The 22,698-nt window shown below is 42.0% G+C and overlaps 1 long non-coding RNA gene across 1 annotated transcript; it reads right to left on the reverse strand.

Moving 5' to 3' along the window:
• Positions 1 to 16,576: 16,576 nt before the first annotated feature.
• On the reverse strand, positions 16,577 to 21,113 carry LOC134814154 (uncharacterized). Its single transcript, XR_010160107.1, has 2 exons — positions 19,515 to 21,113; positions 16,577 to 17,081 (listed from the first exon to the last, which is right to left on the reverse strand). It is a non-coding gene; the product is annotated as an uncharacterized LOC134814154 (long non-coding RNA).
• Positions 21,114 to 22,698: the final 1,585 nt, after the last annotated feature.

Here is a 22,698-nt window from a genome sequence, read left to right on the forward strand (position 1 = left end):
CGCTAAAGAATTAGCAAACAAACTTAAGTTTGAAATTAATTTAACGGGTGATACTCGTAAAATATCTGTTCCATATATCTGATACCAGGACCGTCGACGAGTCCAACTCGGCGCGCGTCCTGGTAGGTTGTAAACCTACAAAAATTAATCTGCCTTCAGTGAGTGGATAAATTGGTGGTTCAATAATTGGTGGCCTGTTGCTTTTTATTATTGCAGCAGTTCCATCTGAAATATATACATGGTCTGCACTGGTCTTACGACACTTAGAGCTCCTGGGTCTGAGCTTGAGGGAGCGGATGTACCTTTATGCTAAAAACTAACCGGCATATCATCCCTAGCTGCAGTGATCGTGTGAACGGTGCTTTTTAAGGAGTTCAATATTTGAAGATACGCGTTCTCTTCACCTTCAATGTTCTTCCGTCACTTGAAATCATATCAACGTATCTGATGCGGGTTTTGTACCTTTTCAAATGCCACAGTGAAAGCTGGGTTACACTATTAATTCTATAAGAGTGATAACGCATGTTCAACCGCCAATGCCCATTTCAGTAAAAATTTATAAATATATATTGTCTTCCAAAAATCGAATCATAAAACAGCTGCAATGCGATTAATTTCTGATAGATAGAACGTGCCATCATTTCATTTTCTGTTTTCACTCACGAGCAATTTGTTCAACCCGAGCATTTGAACTTATCTTTAATTTAGAATTACTCTCAGGTTGGATGGAAAGCTGCGAACCGTTATCTGACAAAATTGCATAGTATAAACCTTGAATTCCTTAGCGAACTTAAGCACATTTGTCAGAAAACGGCAGACCTTGCCCCCCCCCTAGCACGACTCTTACTGTGACGTAATTTTAGGAGGGCTTACGAAAGCATTAATTTCAGGGATCACATAACGGTGCAAGGAGCTGTATGGCTACCGCAATTACCAATATTAAACGCCTATAGTGGCACATTCCCAAGTCCTGCACCAGCTCCCACTCCCACTCCCAGGTCCTGCACCAGCTCCCACTCCTAGGTCCTGCACCAGCTCCCACTCCCAGGTCCTGCACCAGCTCCCACTTCCACTCCCAGGTCCTGCACCAGCTCCCACTCCCAGGTCCTGCACCAGCTCCCACTCCTAGGTCCTGCACCAGCTCCCACTCCCAGGTCCTGCACCAGCTCCCACTTCCACTCCCAGGTCCTGCACCAGCTCCCACTCCCAGGTCCTGCACCAGCTCCCACTCCCAGGTCCTGCACCAGCTCCCACTCCCAGAACCTGCACCAGCTCCCACTCCCAGGTCCTGCACCAGCTCCCACTCCCAGGTCCTGCACCAGCTCCCACTCCCAGGTCCTGCACCAGCTCCCACTCCCAGGTCCTGCACCAGCTCCCACTCCCAGGTCCTGGACCAGCTCCCACTCCCACTCCCAGGTCCTGCACCAGCTCCCACTCCCACTCCCAGGTCCTGCACCAGCTCCCACTCCCAGGTCCTGCACCAGCTCCCACTCCCAGGTCCTGCACCAGCTCCCACTCCCAGGTCCTGCACCAGCTCCCACTCCCAGAACCTGCACCAGCTCCCACTCCCAGGTCCTGCACCAGCTCCCACTCCCAGGTCCTGCACCAGCTCCCACTCCCAGGTCCTGCACCAGCTCCCACTCCCAGGTCCTGCACCAGCTCCCACTCCCAGGTCCTGGACCAGCTCCCACTCCCACTCCCAGGTCCTGCACCAGCTCCCACTCCCAGGTCCTGCACCAGCTCCCACTCCCAGGTCCTGCACCAGCTCCCACTCCCAGGTCCTGCACCAGCTCCCACTCCCACTCCCAGGTCCTGCACTAGAGCCGTGAGCCGGCTAGCCGACGGCAATCGGCTGGCTAAGAGAAAAAATCGGCTGGCTAGCCGGCTAAGCCGGCTAAAACTGGGAATGGGATTACCAGATCCTAATATCAGATATTGTACCAAAAATTTTTATTTTGCTAATATTACTATTTTGTATTAAAATTGATTGGCTTATACTTTATGTTTCTTTATACTTTATGTCGATTTTAAGGGCAAAACTTGAAATGGAAGGTAACAAGTGATACAATTTCACAACTTCAATAATAATAAGTTAGTCAATAATAAGTTAGGAAATTCTCACTGGTCAGAGTCAATCTCTAATTTACTTATAAAACTTAACAAAAGATCTCTGTTACGATTAATGAGCATAATGGCTTTTGAATTGTCTGATGAGATCTTTGATATCCTCTTGTTTACAGTCAGCCCTGCTGCTGACCATGTTAACTTTCCACATCAGCAGCGGATGCAGGAACCGAAAATATAGCGCATGCTAATTTTGAAAGAAGGGGCAATGTATCACTACGACATTTCCAAAATCTAAGAGTGTCCATCTTGGACAGAAAGTTTTTAGGGCACTGCAAGGCCTTATATACTTTAATTTCGTCTTGAAGACGATCCGTCTGACGGTTCTGAAATTTATCTCTAAAGTCGATCATGGTATAATTTGTTACATGCCGTCTAGATTCCCGGCCTGAAGTAGAGATAAGTGATAACTGCTGAAAATGTGTTAGCCGATCGGCTAGCCGATGGCAATCGGCTGGCAAAGCCGGCAATTTCAATCGGCTGGCTAAGCCGGCTTAGCCGGCTAGCTCACGCCTCTATCCTGCACCAGCTCCCACTCCCAGGTCCTGCACCAGCTCCCACTCCCAGGTCCTGCACCAGCTCCCACTCCCAGGTCCTGCACCAGCTCCCACTCCTAGGTCCTGCACCAGCTCCCACTCCTAGGTCCTGCACCAGCTCCCACTCCCACTCCCAGGTCCTGCACCAGCTCCCACTCCCAGGTCCTGCACCAGCTCCCACTCCCAGGTCCTGCACCAGCTCCCACTCCCACTCCCAGGTCCTGCACCAGCTCCCACTCCCAGGTCCTGCACCAGCTCCCACTCCCAGGTCCTGCACCAGCTCCCACTCCCACTCCCAGGTCCTGCACCAGCTCCCACTCCCAGGTCCTGCACCAGCTCCCACTCCCAGGTCCTGCACCAGCTCCCACTCCCAGGTCCTGCACCAGCTCCCACTCCCACTCCCAGGTCCTGCACCAGCTCCCACTCCCAGGTCCTGCACCAGCTCCCACTCCCAGGTCCTGCACCAGCTCCCACTCCCACTCCCAGGTCCTGCACCAGCTCCCACTCCCAGGTCCTGCACCAGCTCCCACTCCCAGGTCCTGCACCAGCTCCCACTCCCAGGTCCTGCACCAGCTCCCACTCCCAGGTCCTGCACCAGCTCCCACTCCTAGGTCCTGCACCAGCTCCCACTCCCAGGTCCTGCACCAGCTCCCACTCCCACTCCCAGGTCCTGCACCAGCTCCCACTCCCAGGTCCTGCACCAGCTCCCACTCCCACTCCCAGGTCCTGCACCAGCTCCCACTCCCACTCCTAGGTCCTGCACCAGCTCCCACTCCCAGGTCCTGCACCATCTCCCACTCCCAGGTCCTGCACCAGCTCCCACTCCCACTCCCAGGTCCTGCACCAGCTCCCACTCCCAGGTCCTGCACCAGCTCCCACTCCCAGGTCCTGCACCAGCTCCCACTCCCAGGTCCTGCACCAGCTCCCACTTCCACTCCCAGGTCCTGCACCACCTCCCACTCCCACTCCCAGATCCTGCACCAGCTCCCACTCCCAGGTCCTGCACCAGCTCCCACTCCCAGGTCCTGCACCAGCTCCCACTCCCAGGTCCTGCACCGGCTCCCATTCCCAGGTCCTGCACCAGCTCCCACTCCTAGGTCCTGCACCAGCTCCCACTCCAACTCCCAGATCCTGCACCAGCTCCCACTCCCAGGTCCTGCACCAGCTCCCACTCCCAGGTCCTGCACCAGCTCCCACTCCCAGGTCCTGCACCAGCTCCCACTCCCAGGTCCTGCACCAGCTCCCACTCCCAGGTCCTGCACCAGCTCCCACTCCCAGGTCCTGCACCAGCTCCCACTCCCAGGTCCTGCACCAGCTCCCACTCCCAGGTCCTGCACCGGCTCCCATTCCCAGGTCCTGCACCAGCTCCCACTCCTAGGTCCTGCACCAGCTCCCACTCCAACTCCCAGGTCCTGCACCAGCTCCCACTCCCAGGTCCTGCACCAGCTCCCACTCCTAGGTCCTGCACCAGCTCCTACTCCCAGGTCCTGCACCAGCTCCCACTCCCACTCCCAGGTCCTGCACCAGCTCCCACTCCCAGGTCCTGCACCAGCTCCCACTCCCAGGTCCTGCACCAGCTCCCACTCCCAGGTCCTGCACCAGCTCCCACTCCCAGGTCCTGCACCGGCTCCCATTCCCAGGTCCTGCACCAGCTCCCACTCCTAGGTCCTGCACCAGCTCCCACTCCAACTCCCAGGTCCTGCACCAGCTCCCACTCCCAGGTCCTGCACCGGCTCCCACTCCCAGGTCCTGCACCAGCTCCCACTCCTAGGTCCTGCACCAGCTCCCACTCCCACTCCCAGGTCCTGCACCAGCTCTCACTCCCACTCCCAGGTCCTGCACCAGCTCCCACTCCCAGGTCCTGCACCAGCTCCCACTCCCAGGTCCTGCACCAGCTCCCACTCCCAGGTCCTGCACCAGCTCCCACTCCCAGGTCCTGCACCAGCTCCCACTCCCAGGTCCTGCACCAGCTCCCACTCCCAGGTCCTGCACCAGCTCCCACTCCCAGGTCCTGCACCAGCTCCCACTCCCAGGTCCTGCACCAGCTCCCACTCCTAGGTCCTGCACCAGCTCCCACTCCCAGGTCCTGCACCAGCTCCCACTCCCAGGTCCTGCACCAGCTCCCACTCCCACTCCCAGGTCCTGCACCAGCTCCCACTCCCAGGTCCTGCACCAGCTCCCACTCCCAGGTCCTGCACCAGCTCCCACTCCTAGGTCCTGCACCAGCTCCCACTCCCAGGTCCTGCACCAGCTCCCACTCCCAGGTCCTGCACCAGCTCCCACTCCCACTCCCAGGTCCTGCACCAGCTCCCACTCCCAGGTCCTGCACCAGCTCCCACTCCCAGGTCCTGCACCAGCTCCCACTCCCAGGTCCTGCACCAGCTCCCACTCCCAGGTCCTGCACCAGCTCCCACTCCCAGGTCCTGAACCAGTACCTAGGTACCACAAAGCTAAAGACTTTGTTGTTATGTGACCACTACCATTTATTGATGTCTTTGAAACAGAGTGCACTTTTTTACTTAAAATTAACGTTACACCAAACGTCTTTTTGTTTAAGTACCACTGCAAGAGTGACATCAGTATAATTATAAATAGTGGTGCAGTATCCTTTAGTAGGGGCGTGTCGGGAAAAAGGAATTTAGCTGGTGAGGACTTTAACAGTTCCAAAGTAGGTCTTTGGGAAAAGATTCCACAACTCTACCGTTTTCACCTCTAATGGGTATTGGGTTCCCATAGCAACCACAGAAAGCAGTGGTTTGTTGTTTAGTGCCGGTACAGTAGCTTTGATTCCAACATAGCGTCATAGCCATAAGCCAGTGGATCGTATAATAAGATGTGTTCGGAGGTGTCAGATGTGTTCGGGTGTCAGATCAATTTATGAGAGCTTTGTTTATAGTTAATGTTTATAGTTAATGTTGATAACAATAATAATTCTATTATACTCACTATACTATTTACCCCCTATACTATTATACCCCCCTTTACTGTCAGATCAAGGATTAATTTAGGAGAGCTTTGTTTATAGTTAATGTTTATAGTTAATGTTTATAACAATGTTTATAGTTAAGAATTTCGACGCCACGTGATGTTTTAGTGCAATCTGTAATAATGAGATTTTTGGTTTATATAAATTCGTAGACTGTCACCTGCAAAGTTGACAGACTGCATAATCATGATTACTTTTACAAACCAAGTGTTTTATCATCATAAATATCTTGTGTAAATTCAGCTAAATTAAATCTCTTAGTAGTTATCTATTTGAGCCCTGAAAGTTTTGGACGATTTTTTTTTTTCCACATTTTAGGTATTTCTAAAAAACAATTTGAGTATTATCCCGGCCGCTTTAACGTTCGGTCGAAAAATACAAAATTTCTCCAGCGGTAGGTAAAAAAGGATGCCCGACCTTCTATTTTTCGCAGGACCAATATAAAAAACATTCAGTTGGGCTGCACATAGGTACGTGTTTTTTCACTGCTCCATTTCAATCCAATCAAATCGAAATTTTGATTTTATAACACATTTAAACATATTCACGCCCTTATAAGTATTAAAAGGCCGTGTGGGCGTCATAGTTACGTTTGCATGTGTTACAAAACTAAAATTTCGATTAGATTGGATTGAAATAAACCCCTAAAGATCAGAGGATCTAAATCCTAATTTTTACATTACTCATTTAAAAAATCGCCATATATGGACATTTTTTAGATCAAAATTTGAAATACCTGTTCTTTAAAAGCAACATCGTTTTCATTAAATTTAAACATATTTTGTTATGAGCAATCTCTATCTTACCATGCGTAGATCGTGTATGCCACGATCACATAATAATGAAAAGCTGACATGAAATTGGAAACGCCTGATCAATAAATCATTGATCGTTGGGAGCTTTTTTTCGCGTTTTAAGTTAATCAGTTTAACGCATTCAGTTTATGAAGTTACTTTGCCAACTTTTTATATAATGATCGATACAATATTGTTAATGACGAAAGGTCGCAATCTTTTTTCATGTAACCCAGGATGCACTACATGAAGAATTCGTTGTAACTTTGTTTGAAAAGCATTAATAGGTACATTTATTCCTAAAATCGAATCATCAAACAGCTGCAAATGCAATATAATTAATTTATGATAGATAGAAAATAAAATCATTTCATTTTCATTCATGAACAATTTGTTCAATCTGAGCATTTTAACTTATTTTAAATTAAAAATTAGTCTCAGTTTGTATGGAAAGCTGCGAACCGTTAAATCTGAAAAATTGGTTTTTGTCACATTTAAATGTTTGAAATTCAGGATTTTTAATCCACGCTGATCTGTTTTTGGGTCAAGAACCATCATAATCTTAATCGCTGACCCCTATCAATTATAAACCGCTTTTCATTAATTTGGAAACCTCTAACATAGGCAATAACCCTGACATAAGTTCTTATAGCTTTATTATAAACAATATCAAAGTTCAAAATATCTGAAAACAGCAATCCTAAAAACTTGATTATTAGCTGTCTCAAAACATAAAAGGGTCCTCAAAAGATATAACTAAATTTTCTCAAAAGACTTTCATGTTACTCTATCAAGAGCAATGGCTCTCAAATCTTCAAAATCTGAAATTGAACGTTGAGAATGAAAAATTTTCTCTCGCCTGACTCTTACAGGCGAAACACCGTATCAGCGGAACGATATCGAAAATAAACCACAAAACAGTAGCGTTGGAGGACCCATTTTTGTTAAGCATTTACCTTTCGTGAAGCCTAGTTTAACATTTGTTATTTGTAAAGCCCTTGAACTTCGCTGACCCCTTTCTTTCAAATTACTTCCAAAACAGTGGACTTATAAAAGCATATTTGTTATAGCCCCACGTTAATATAGCACGACCCGTACTGTTAAACGTCACGAAAGCATTTATTTCATAAAATACTTGAAACAGTGAGGAGCTGTATACCAATCACCAATATCAGTTGAGCTGCAATCATCCTAAACAGCTGCTCCCAGGCCGCTCACCAGGTACCAGCCTGGTGCGGGGTGTACTACCTCCTTTACATACTGCAACGGTCGTCATGACGTCATGTACTACGTTTTCTTGAGTGCTTAGCATTTGGCCAGATATATAAGTATTGCGACTACTAAAGGTAGTTCCTTTATTATGGTAAGTTTAGATCAGAACGTTACGCACTCCTGATCCTAGCGATTTATCCTCACATGATGGTTACCTAGCTACTTAGGTATTCAGTTTCCATAGCTATGCACTTTTCACATCTAATGGGCAACCATAGTGTGTAACAATGACAGTAACAATATTAACCATAGTAACCACAGAGCACAGTGGTTTGTTGTTTAGTGCCGATGCAGTAGCTTTTATTCTAACATAACCAGTGAAAATATAAGTTTTATTCTACTCTACTGCTTTTAGCGTTTTAAAGAAAAGAAGCGATTTTGGGGTATGTTTAGATCCGGCACTGCTTTCCGGCTGACGGTTCGGCTCAGCAACCGGAATTTATTTTCGATCCGGTCCATTTCTTACAAAAAACATGAGCACTTATGCATATTAGCATATACGGACATCGGATCGACAGCACTCATACATCGTGGACCGTGGTCCGGTAATTTTATTGCGTCCTAATATTAAGCACCTAATTATGACTTATATTAAGGCATTCGATGATTTGAAAAAATATTTTCTAGTTGAACCTAATCATACATTTGTCCGTATGAGTTATAGATGAGATCATAGGCCGGTCGAGAAACGTACTACAAATTTTACTTGGAGCATTCACCGATAAGGAACAAGACATTTGATCTGTACTTATAAAACATTTGTCTATATTAATCATATAGCTGACGTAGCGAAACTGCAGACTAGCGGAACCGTTCAGTTGGAGGACGGACAGTATCATCCCCAAAAATTGTCCCTGCTGTTTTGAATTAGGGTTAGGAAGTGGGAATTAAACAGGAATTAAACAGGAATTAAACATGAATTAAACAGGAATTAAACAGGAATTAAACAGGAATTAAACAGGAATTAAACAGGAATTAAACAGGAATTAAACAGGAATTAAACAGGAATTAAACAGGAATTAAACAGAAATTAAAAAAGAATTAAACAGGAATTAAACAGGAATTGAACAGGAATTAAACAGGAATTAAACATGAATTAAACATGAATTAAACAGGAATTAAAAAGGAATTAAACAGGAATTAAACAGGAATTAAACAGGAATTAAACAGGAATTAAACAGGAATTAAAAAAGAATTAAACAGGAATTAAACAGGAATTAAAAAAGAATTAAACAGGAATTAAACAGGAATTGAACAGGAATTAAACAGGAATTAAACATGAATTAAACAGGAATTAAACAGGAATTAAACAGGAATTAAACAGGAATTAAACAGGAATTAAACAGGAATTAAACAGGAATTAAACAGGAATTAAACAGGAATTAAACAGGAATTAAACAGGAATTAAACAGGAATTAAACAGGAATTAAACAGGAATCAAACAGGAATTAAACAGGAATCAAACAGGAATTAAACATGAAATGACCAAGGAGAACACTAAGGAACTCGTCTTTGTAATGCATCAATTTATCTTTTTTTATTAAATACTTTTCAAATTTTACAGAGTACAGCAATAGATGAATATAAAATAGAATCATTCAAAATATCGCCCCCATCTGTAAAATATGATGGGCACCCAAACACGGTAAACACATAGTGAACTATGTCCGCAGTAACTTGGACCCATTACATCGAATTAATCTAAATCCAAAAATTTATGAAAAACTATTTAATAACAAACAAATCCATGGTGAATAACTGTGGATATAGAGTCAAAATTGGTATTTCAATACGTCAAATTTCAGATACATTAGATACAGGTCTGATATGGTCATTAATGTGTGAGAAGGTGTGCGGGTGAAGTGTGATATGATGTTGAAAGTATAGGAAGGTGGATTAAAAAAATTAATAAAACGAAAAATAATAATATGGGGAGCAAAGAGACTAGGCTAGACTGTTGTTTCACTATCTAATAAACATTTCCAAAATCTGGATGATCAGAACTCTAAAAATCTAGAGAAAGCTATACAAAATAAAACCTTGGGTAAAATAATGGATAGAGAGAATAGAAATTAGTGTTAGACTATGTTCAAAGTACTACTTACTTTATGGGCTTCATAGAATCCTCTATCGGGCCAGAGGACTCCTTGTGTCGGAAATGATTTTAATAATTAAGACACAATACTATTATGCTTTATCCTAATAATTCATTTTTGGATTATGCGAGATGTTAATGACTATATAGTGCAACAAACGAACAAAACATTTATAATATGTCTGGAGATGTTCGAATTATTCTTCCGAATTCTTGGAACTTAATAATAATACCATCAAACATTACTTAGTATTAGTAGTATATATCCTCATATAGACTGTAGTCAGATTTTAGCCTCATATAGTCAGATTTATCGATATCTCGACCTTACTCAAATAATACGTTAGACTTAGCCACTTAATGATCTCTTGATGTTTAGTGTTATGCTTTATTACATAATGTCTGGCTGGTTGACTGGTAGACACGCACCACTTTTAAATACAATCCCTGATAGTTTGGTGCGTTTTTCAAGACTGTCTCCATTCTTAATGTGTTTATTTGCATTTGCCTGCATTACCAACCTATATGTTGAGTTTCTTCAAGACTTGACGAGGCCATCATAGTATCACATCTTTTGACCACCCAAAGCGAAGTAAAGTTTCTGCGACAGCAAATAGTTTGTGTTTGGAGGAGAATTTCCCCTGCAGATTGTAAAATAATTTCTGATAACTAGCAGTGTTGGGGGAACCTTCAATTAATTGAAAGCAGTAGAGTAGAATAAAATTTATAGTTTCACTGGTTATGTTGGTTAATAGCTGTCACTGTTGGTTATCTAAATGTCCAAGAACTATTGGCTCTGACAGTTCTTTATCTCAGCTGCTATAGTTTTTACTGATAATTTGATATTATAGGGTGGGTTAAAAGTTATCTTATAGCTATATTTACTATAATGTCGGCAAATTTGCTTTGATGCTAAATGTTTGGTTTGCTTGTTGAGTTGTTGGTTTTGATTGATTATTTTATATTGCCATTGGGGTGTCTTAAGAGTTATCTTTTAGCTGCGTTGGCAAATTTGCTCTGATAATAAAGTATTAGGGTCTGCCCACACTACGCCATGTGGCGACTGGCCACATGGCCCGATTAACCTAAACACACTGTGCCACTCGGCGTGGATTTAGCAAATCTGTGCTTCTATTCAGAGGCACGGATTTCCTGCCCACACTACGCCATGTGGCGACGGGCCACATGGCGTGGGTCAAAAGGCACAGTGTGTTTATGGCGGGAGCTCTAAACACACTGTGCCTTTTGACCCACGCCATGTGGCCCGTCGCCACATGGCGTAGTGTGGGCAGACCCTAAACTACTACAAATTTGTTCCCCCTTTATCGAGCTACACGCCATATATGTCCAGGTTCATTATAATACATAATGCAGGACTTCTGGGCAATGAGCTTGGTTGTGGGACACACTCAACTAGAGGCCTCAAATCAAATCTCATTAAAGAAATATCAACACAGTGGAATTAAACTGGAATTAAACTTTAAACTTAAATAGTCAGAGGGAACACTAACGAACCCGTCGTGACAATACATCAATGAAATAAATAACATGATTATAAAAAAATCATAAATAAGACCCAAAACATGTAAAAAAATTAACTTCACTACAATCTGTACGAAAAGGAAACAAGATCAAATATAATAATTTAACCGGATTAAAGTGGGTAATGCACCGATAAGGTAATAAATTATGCAGGAGAGGTTCATAAAATTCACAAAGTTACTCCAAAAGTCAAAAATACACTATCAAGAAAGATTACACACAAACTCAAAGACGGGCGTAAATTATGCAACTGTAACTCCGAATGAAAACAGTTCGAACACTCATTTAAGGGACACTGGGGTAGTTAGAATGTCCTTAAGACAGTGACTCGGAATCATTACCGGATGTGTTAGATCAAGTGGAAGACGATGTTGGTGTCTTTTTCGGATTTCTGATGCGATGACAGCTGCTGAGAAACTTGCCCAGTTCTTCTATGTGGGCTGAATTCATCATGTCTTTGTAGTTCCTGAGAAGTAAAAGCTCTTTGAGGTCATCTGAGAGAGAAGATCGTACTGAGTGGTACATGGGGCACTCAGTAAGGCAGTGTTCCTCGTCTTCAATAATCGTGCCTTCAAAGAAGGGAAGGTATTCGAAGCCGAGAACGTGATCCCTATCGCAGCAGAATCTGCATGCTCTTGGCCAGACTCCGGCCTCCTACGTGTAACGCCCTCGTTCTATCATCAGGTCGTGGCTGCTGGAGCGGATTTTAGCTGTATTCGTTCGGAATTGCCTGCTCTTCAGATTGAGGTACTGCTCTTCTCCAAATTCCTCTTTGATTTGGTTGTAGAACTGCATCTTGGTTTGCGATCCCAGGTCCACCCTCCAGTCACTGATAAAGACATCCCTCATGGTGCCATGAGCTGCTTCTGTTTCATAATGAGCCACAGAGCTAAGTTTCTCGTACCAGGAGAGGTTAAGATTTTTCTGTTCCTGAAACGCTTGAGATACTAAAAAATTGACACTGTTCATCTCAGAAGAAGCTCTGGAAAGTCTTCCAAAGTATCTGAGGCATTGTGGCAGAACTGAGAGGGCCCAGGGCATCCTTCCTGTATCCCCGTAACAGAAGTTGTTGTTAGTTTTCTTGTGCACACCCAGTACCCATTTCAGCATTTTGAGGTGTGTTGTCTCAAGACTGTCTTTTGCTGCAACTTTTGATAGGTTGTGTCTTTGGCTGGGTTCACGCGCCATTTCTTTCATGAGGTGAGTCGAGGGTAGCCATATCTGACAGGCGTAAGTTGCTACCGGTTTCACCAGACAGTCAATTAGCTTTAGCATGGTTTTGGTGGTCAGAGCTCTGGTGTCTACCATGCGTTTTATCGAAAAGAATGCTCGAAGTGTGTGAGCCACTGCCTGACTAACCTGTGATTAGAGTTTGCCCGACTCTATGATTGTGGCAGACAGTATCTTCTGAGTTGTTTAGATTCTGAGTATCCTTTGTCCGTCATGGTGCTGGTTACAAGCTCTTGTTGTAGGTGGTAAAAGGATACGTGGGTAAATCTCGTGGTGTAGTCATGTGTTAAAGATACCACATGTAGCAAAATAATGGATAAAAAAGATGTGGATAAATAATTATCTTTGCACTGTTGTACCGAGTGAACGGACAAAGTACTGCTCAGTACCGTAATTATAAAACTATCAGCTTGAAAACATATCTCAACAATTAGAGGGTCTAAATGTCATGAGGGTCTAGAAGACGGTCTACTACAAATTTGTCTACTACAAATTTGCTCTGATACTAAAGTACTAACTACTACAAATTTGCCACTGATGTCTGATACTAAATGCTTGGTTTGCTTTATTGTGTTCATCAGTCGAACTGAGATGTAGCGTTATTAATGTTATGTTCCTTACATTTTTTATGTTTAAAAAATTGTTTCGCGAAATGTTAAACACAACAAAATTTGAGAGAAACTAGTATTTTATTCCATCTTCAGATTGAGAAATATCAATGTGCTCTGTCATATTGTACAACCAGGGTGGTGTCTGTAGTCTGATTGGGAGGGAACAGATAACAAATTGTACTCGCACCCGGGAGAAGCAGGGGTTCTCGTTAACTTAATAATTGTTGTTGCTTAATAATTTATAATTAATAATTAAGCAACTCGTTCCAACTGTACGACCGTTCGAACAGCTTATTTCATTAATAAAGGGTGTTGGATGTTCTTTAATCACACTTCACTGAAGTATGATTAAAGATTGATTACTTGCACCATGGTGCATTGGATTTGGTGCAAGTAAGATTAAAGATTGAACAGCCAACACCCTTCATTAATATTGGTGCACCAATTTTCAGATCTTACTTAATCAGCATTTAAAGGGCATCCTGACACAGAAAACAAGCGTTTGCTGTGTTGAGGATGCTGCTCCATGTTCCACTAAGAATAAAATCTCCGGGGATGAAATCATAATTCCAATTAGTCCGATGGAATTTATATTTATGCGGTCTGCAAATTTGTAATATCTTAATATCGTTTCCCCAGCCCTGATCAGGACGACAGCTCCAAATTTAATTTCGTCTCTAAGTCTGATTTTGACACGCGTCCTGTCAAATTTGTCCAAGATCGCAAGATATCATGATGACACTGACAGTGATATATGCTCGCGGGTATTTAAACGTTGAAATTTTTATAATAAAGATATTAAACTGGAACTGTTTTGTAAGATTGCGTGTCTGTATGTCAGAGCAGGGGCTTAAATTAAAAAAGTCAGCAGTGCATCGTTATAAATATGCAAGCCAACGCACTTGCCAGTCACCACCCACTCATTTTCTATTTATAAATCAAGAGGCTTGCATATAATGAACATATTGACACGGGTGCAGATTTGAGTGTGTACGGAACCTAGTAGTTTCAGATCCTTGTTTAACTTGCCGTACAGCAAGGTCATCCACTACTTTAGCCCAGCGAGGCACATAACTCCCTCTACAACTCCATATCAAATGTTTCATATATACTAGCCAAGTTCACAAGATATATCCTTGTGTTTGAGAAGAGCTCGTTAGAACTGCTTCCTTTCCCTTCAGTATACCTGCAGTTTTAATAAAGTAACAATTTAATTTAATCTAATCAAGACTAGCTTCCAATATAGCGGGGTTATGACCGATTTGTACTATTACTGTAGTAGTGCAACCTCCTCAGGGTGTTGTTAGTTGTTATCCGGTGTCACTGCTCACTTCACGGACTATAGTCCGCGGACTGGGTCGGGCTTCTTGGATACTGCCCACTTCTCCCTCACCGAGCAGGACACAACCAGCAAATAGAGCTATGTATGGTTAATGGCTATTCGCCTTGAAATGGGGGCCGTCGTGCCCGAATTTTCAGGTGACTAAACGTCATATTCCCAATAAATTTGGGTAAAATAGTGGTACGATACCACCAAAAATAGTGGTTTCAACCATTATGATTGTTTAGTTCAATTGTTTAGTTCTATTGGTTAATACTGATATTCTGTATTATAGCTATTAGAGCTGAGTGGTGTTATCACCCTGCTTCTCTCTTGGCTTTTTTACAAAAGCAGGATGTTCAATTCTGATATTCCTCTGCAACCTCAGAATCCACAATTTGAGCAACTGGATTGGGGATCATTAGAGCAGGTCGCACGGCTGCAATTATCTTACCAGAGCACTTCTCGAAATAGCACTTGACAGTCATATGACCATATCACGAGGAGGTAACGTGTCAAGCAGAACTGTTGATGTGGGCATTATCATGTACTGATAACTTCTTAACAAGTTAACGTCTCATGTCTTGAGATATAAAGTCCCTGGATTGTGGGACATCTGTACGTGTAACAACTTAACAAGTATCAGTGATCATGCATACTCGTATTAACCAATGATGTGTCTAGCCTGCCAATAGCAATCACATACTAGTAAAATCCCTCTGTTCAGTACCACTACTATTACTACTATCATAGGCCTGGAGTGCCACGTACACGTCAATTCTCATCATGTATCTTCTTCTTCGTAGGGGGCAGTGGTCTTTACTACTAAGGAATAGATCAAAACCACTATGAGATAGAGCATTGAAGCCCTGTGCTTACCCCGGTAAAGTTAATCTGTGAAGAAAGCAAGGTTAAGCCTTGTCCTCTCCACATTTGGTAAATCGTTTTGTCGCTTGTATGAAGCCGATGATCCTAGGTAATGAGAACTTGTCCACTATATCTGTCACACTGAGGTAAAAGGAGTCAAAGTATCCTCTTCGCTGGTAAGACCATTTCGGGCACTGACCAATAAAGTGGTTCATTGTCTCCTCTTCCATGAGACAGTGTGGACAAGTTTTAGGGACCGTTGTCGGCTTGTACTTATTGATGTGGTAGTTTAGTTCACAATGTCCCGTGAGGAATTGTGTTGCTGTTCTTGTGCTCTCTTTGCCAAGTTTCGGGATTGATCTGGCGAACTTTTGTCTCCATACTCGTTTAAAGTGAGTGTTGGGTAATGTTCTCCATCTTTCCATCATCTTCCGATGACTTATACTCCGCAGTGCTCCCTTCCATAATACTTTTGGTATTGGTAGTTGCACTTGAGCGGAGTCCAGATTATCGGAGCCTTTTTTGGCAAGAGAGTCTGCCTTTTCGTTGCCATCGTAGCCTTTGTGAGCTGGTAATATCCATCGTAGTAGGACTTGATTGTCCATTGCTAGTTGGTTAAGCTCACTTATAGCCGTGCTGGTGCTTTTAGATTTGACTTTGATGTCGCTCATTGTTGCTCATTGTTGCATCATGTATCAGAGCCATCAGGCTATTGCTGAAGTGCCACGTAGGTGATTGCCGGGAAGGTTTGGAGAATGGAGCTATGATCTGATCATCAGTCTGTCCTTTGTTTGCTTGTTGGTTGCTTGTTGTTTGCTTGTTGTTTGCTTGTTGTTTGCTTGCTGTTTGCTTGTTGTTTGCTTGTTGTTTGCTTGTTGTTTGCTTGTTGTTTGCTTGTTGTTTGTTGTTTGCTTATTGTTTTCTTTTTGTTTGCTTGTTGTTTGCTTGTCGTTTGTTTGTTGTTTGCTTGTTGTTTGCTTGTTGTTTGCTTGTCGTTTGTTTTTTGTTTGCTTGTTGTATAGCATTATTATTAGAAATGCTATACTCGGTGGGACTGCGACAAACAGATGTGTTCTTTATACTTTACTTTAGAGCAGACCATTTTTGTATCTACTGTTAATAAAAATAATCAACTAGCGGATTGATTGCTGTATCTGTGATAACATTATGTTTAATTTTAACAAATAAGACAGATACGTAAATGCAAATGCTAAAAGCATCAAATACAGGAAAATTGTTACAGTTTAGAAGAATAGTATAGTGTAATAATACGGAATCGTTTTAAACACATTTTAAGATTGTAAGCTATGATTACAGAAATCAACTTATTGTGCCCATTGATTAAGATAACAATGAATAATTGTTTCTATCTAATAATTGTCTCTATAATTATTGTCTCTATATCACGTGATCCTTGTACCCTCCACCATCAGGTATCACGAGATCACATAGCCATGTGTCTACGCGTACTGCAGTCGCGCGCTACTGCAAGTTAGAGCAAGTATCACGTGATCACGGCATCATTAGACTGAGCACCCTTAGCTATTACTCTATATCGCAGAGACGGCAACTTTTACGGCAATTCTTTACCATATCTTCTTCGTATGTTCCTAGGCAGTCTCCATTATAAATGTCCACCATAACTTTACACACTCCTGGAATGCCGGCATCAACACATGGTGGTAGTGCCAGTGGTGATTGAGCTGAAAAGTTGTAATATTAAATACGCGTTAATGAAAGATTAATTAATGATTAAATAAGTGCATCTCCCACTTGTTATAGTGGGGCTCAATGGGTTATCTGAATATCTTATAAACTCCAGTTTCACATTAAATACATCCATAACACTCCTATTCCCTATCAAAACGATACACTAAATTGGGTTACATTTTAATTGGGTATTTTTTTAAATGTTTGGTGTAAACATACCAATGTAATGTCGATATTATGTATTAGTTATTTTACCAAAACCCATAATCATGGGTAGAGTGGACCGCTGCCAGTGTCTCTCTTTCCCAAACAAAAGGAAATGATATTAATTTGATTGACCGTTCTCAAATGCAAACTGATACCGAGAATGAAATCGGTCGCTCGCTTTTCCCATTCATTCACGGCTTACGAATTGTATAAATAAGTTTCGATTGATTACATCAATCAGATGCTGTAAAAATCTCTTTGGGTTGCGTTGGGGTCGATACCTAGTATTTCGGAGTAAGGGACAAGGGTGGTAGTTATTACTTATTGAACAAGCTGAAGTTTATTGAATCTTCATTGCCGAGTACAGCTGCCTTTGGGTAGTTCTTCTTAATCTATTACAATTGTAAATGAATGGGAAAAGCGAGCGACCGATTTCATTCTCGGTATCAGTTTGCATTTGAGAACGGTCAATCAAATTAATATCATTTCCTTTTGTTTGGGAAAGAGAGACACTGGCAGCGGTCCACTCTACCCATGATTATGGGTTTTGGTAAAATATCATCTCTTTTTGATTATAATGTCAGGGTACTTTATAAAGTCGAAATATAAACTGATATCTTCATTAATAAGGAGGAAGTTTCAACGATTTCGAAATTTTTCCTTTAAAAACATTTCCTTGTGTTTAGGGAAGCATATCGGTCGATCACTGACTGAATATGCCACTTAATACTCATTCAAGTTGGCATTAAATTCATATATAATGACATTAAACTGTCGTGGCAAAGCAGAATTTGTTGGAAATCACGAATGAGCAAAATTCTCACCTTTCGCACGTGCAAAATTTGAGCGGACGTTGCGTGCGCATCCAATATTAAATCGCCGTAAATTTTTGCATGTAATTGTTTTATATATAGCCTAATAAGCATGCAAAGTTTCAAAGTATTTCAAGAAGAACTGTAATCACAACGGCACTCTAAAGTTGACAGAAAATGACGAAAACAGCAATTTTCAGTGATTTTAGCAATTTTCTATCAATTTGGGCGTGTCCCCACGTGTGCAACTTTTCGATTTTCAACTTTAAAACTAGTCTAATGCACAATTTATACCTATAGGAAGCAGAACTGAGCTCCACAACCCAAGGCATGGCCCAACACCAGAGAATACTAAATCGCAAAATTGACGTTTTTATAAAATAATTCTTCAAAAAAGCACAAACTTCAATGACGAATATCTTTATGAAGGAGCAAGCTAGAAAAACTTTCCGGTAGATTTTCAGAATGCTTGAACAATTATCTAAGATAAAAATTTCCTCAGATTTTGAATAAAATTACTCCTTAATGGTTTAAAATTAATTTTAAAAGTTGTTACTTTGTCAAAAATCAAGTTTTAAAAACGGTTAACTTGATGACGTCATCAAGGGGTGTTTATGACGTCAAATATTTTTTTAAAACAATGTAAACTAAAGTGTAAACAATTATTCGCAAGATCTGTGGTCGGAAATGGCTGTATCTTTTATACTTTTGAATCTATGGACACTTAAATACAGGCTACAATTGACTGGCAAAGCGTCTATCCCTGAATATATGTATATATGTATGTATGTATCACGACAATCTATCGTAAAACAGGGGTTCTAGAAAACCCATTTCTCGATGCTCCTGAAACCTGAAACTTTTTTTGCAGTCGATTTGGTCAACGTCTAGACGCCCTGAAAAATTTCAGATCTCTAACTCAATTTTAACATGGTTTTTAAGGCACCTGAATATGGCGATTTTGGGTTTTTTACCGAATTTCGTATAACAGTGCTGGCGAGTATTTTATGCAAATTTCTTAAAAATCTCAACATAACTATTTTTTATTCCTGTCATCTTTGACATCAAATTAGAATGTTTTGAACTAAAAATAAATCTGCTGAACGACTTCCGATGAGTCTTAATGCCTGAAAAACTCCTGCCGGAGGCGGCGGCCTTCGGCCGCCGGCCGGAGTGCACGCTTCGCGTGCACGAAAGAGGCTTCCAACGTGTACCAAAGGGGGTATAATAGTAGAGGGGGTATAATAGTTAAGGGGGTATAATAGTAAAGGGGGTACAATAGTAAAGGGGGTACATAGTATACCCCAAATAAAGACACCGCTCGTGCTTGCCAGCACTGTGATAAGTCGATGAAAATTTGGTATTCACAAATTAAATCAGATTAAAATAAACCACCATTTTGCTTACCATGAAATCCAGCCACGAGTAGAAATACTACCACAATCTTCATCATCATCATCATAGCGCCTTGATATCTGTATTGCGATCGTTATATTGATTTCATGAGCATGAAAGAAAGGTGGTATCGATATGATGATACAGATTATGGATACACCGGTTAAGAAATTGTTAACATAATCTAAAACATGAACAGTATTGCTCTATGAACTGTGGCCAGAAATGTTTGTTGATAAAACAATTAAACTATGGAGAACGACCTCAGTATCAATACAAATTATAAAAAATAACGAAAATTAAATAAAATTTAAGAAGGAGCGTACTCACTTGAGCTGAGAACACAAACATACCTTCTTACCTTTCGGCCCTCAAGGCCTGGCTATGCACGAACACCATTTTGCCTCATGATTGACCTCGCCCAACCCTTCAACACTGACGTGTAATTTTTGAGTTGGATATTGTGTATTGCTGGTGTAGAAAGTATAATGTTCATTGTTCACTGTAGGGCCTGTCGTGATATCATGGATCGCTTAGGTTCCACCATGAGGATCTGGTAGTCCTCATAATTCTGCGGCCTCTATGTATCGTCATCTCGCACAACTCCTTAAGAATCTTACGTTTTTGGCATGTGAAAATTTGCAGCCTCCCAGACATTGATTGCGGTTAACGAGGTGTCGTACGTCACCTCAAGATCATGTAATTACAGGGAGCTGACAGGCCAGAAGTCAGTTGATTGGGTCTGAGGTCACGTGATTGTGAGCCTGAGGTCACGTGACTATGACGTATCCAGAGCTTGTTCTCCGTTTCCCGCTCATTGGACCAGGTGAGCTGATCCCGTAGTTGTGAAATGTGAATGTGAATGTAAGTACTGTACTGTAGTATATCTCTATTACCCCCAATAGAAACCCAAATTTAATTTCTGACAGAAAAAAAAATTTACCAAAATATCGACCTTGTTATAAACTCATTTTGATGACCGAATACTTACAACGTTTTCGTCATTGTCAAATAAAATCCATACTTTCTACAGTAAAGAGCTTAGAGCTAAATGGTGATGTGAAGAGATTAGAGAAATTTAAACATAAATAATTTTTTTAATTTCCTCGAACAAAGCTTCCGACAAGCAAGTTTCTAGTCAGTTATAAATGGAGGCAGGTTTTTATTGGTGTTCTTTTTTTCAGTCATTTGACACGTGATAACCTGGGCCACATTGGTAAAACCTGGATTTTAAGGCATAAGGAACTCTGAATCCGAGTTTAATAAATTTCTCGTGCAATTTAAGGTCATGAACTGTCATTAAAATGAGTGTATAACAATTTTGATATTTTGGATTATTTCTAGCTTTCTGTCAGAAAATAAATCTGAGCTTTTATAAGGGTATCATTTTACTAACACCACGGCATCAACTTTAACACGACTTCCCACAAAAACCGTAAAAGATATACAACTTAAACTTTTTAGACTGGTTCAAATGCTTTAATGGCCTTCAAATCAGCATGAAAAAATTAAAAATTGGCCAAGGAATATGAATTTGAGTGCCCCAAATATGGACCACCAAGTGTTGTCAAATGGACCGGAGAACCAAAAGAGTAAGTAATAAATAGCCTTGGGAGGCTCCCAAAGAGAAATGGGAGCTTGGTATTCATAATCACTACTGCACTCTCATGCGGCTTCTATATTAATATAGAAAGTGATACATGTGTCACATGCAACTATAAGTATAATACTTGGATCGGTTTCTCCTAAAAGTTTCTCTTTGCAAGGAAAAGTGAGAGATGAGACAACTAGCTTAACAGACGAGCACTTTAATAAGTAAGAGACCAATGCTTATATCTTTTCTCTTACACTCACATCACACGCAAATTCACATTCACAAGCATGGGAGCTCACCTGGTCCAACGAGCTTGGTATGTATGATCACTACTGCACTCTCATGCGGCTTCTATATTTATATAGAAAGTGATACATGTGTCACATGCAACTATAAGTATAATACTTGGATCGGTTTCTCCTGAAAGTTTCTCTTTGCAAGGAAAAGTGAGAGATGAGACAACTAGCTTAAGAGACGAGCACTTTAATAAGTAAGAGACCAATGCTTAAATCATCGTATCTCTTATATGTTTTTAACCCAACTCCACTCAATGCTTATATCTTTTCTCTTACACTCACATCACACGCAAATTCACATTCACAAGCATGGGAGCTCACCTGGTCCAACGAGCTTGGTATTTATAATCACTACTGCACTCTCATGCGGCTTCTATATTAATATAGAAAGTGATACATGTGTCACATGCAACTATAAGTATAATGCTTGGATCAGTTTCTCCTAAAAGTTTCTCTTTGCAAGGAAAAGTGAGAGATGAGACAACTAGCTTAACAGACGAGCACTTTAATAAATAATAAACCAATGCTTATATCTTTTATACACGAAATCCTCTCCGAACCTCCACGTGGTGTGGCCTGGTTGGCACTAACGGGTGGTGTGCTCTCTTGTTGAGTACAAAGGTTGGGACTTGCCAACTCAAAGTTCCCATAGGAACCAGGAAGTCAACACTAACAGCTACCAAGCACCAGGAAATTTCTCTTTCAGATATCAGGTTACAAGATAGTACACACACAAACGACGATACGTTAGACACAGATACATAGCTCTAAGAGCTATTAAATCACCAGGAAATTCTCTTTCAGCTTTCAGGTCCCATCGAAGTCACCCACCACAGAGCTAGGGATCCCAATTCGCTCATCCTGACTACAAGGACACACTGATAATGAGTAGTCTTGGCACTTCTCCCTCCAGTAACCACTTTTCAGGTCTTTTCAGTTAAGACAGCTAATGCGTTAGGGCTGACACACGCTAGACACAGGCTCGTGATAAGACAGTGTTAGGGATGTCAACTCTGACTACAAGGACACACTGATAGCGAGAATTCCTGGCACTTCTTCCTCCAGTAACCACTTTTCAGGGGACCGGGTTAGCTTTGCCACACTCTTTATTGAAGTGTGACTGGACGCTCTACAATCATCTAGTAGGCAGCAGTGTTTGACTGACACCCCTACTGCAACTGGTTCTATTCAGTTCTACAGCGGAAGTTCTCAAACACTCGAAAACAGTTCATCTCGGACATCCTGCAGAGATGCTTTTTCACAGCCTGCCCCATTACACGGGGAACCCTTAGATCTACAGTACCCT

This window comes from Bolinopsis microptera, chromosome 4 (genome assembly GCF_026151205.1).
Source record: "Bolinopsis microptera isolate Bmic1 chromosome 4, MBARI_Bmic_1.0, whole genome shotgun sequence".
NCBI lineage: Eukaryota > Metazoa > Ctenophora > Tentaculata > Lobata > Bolinopsidae > Bolinopsis > Bolinopsis microptera.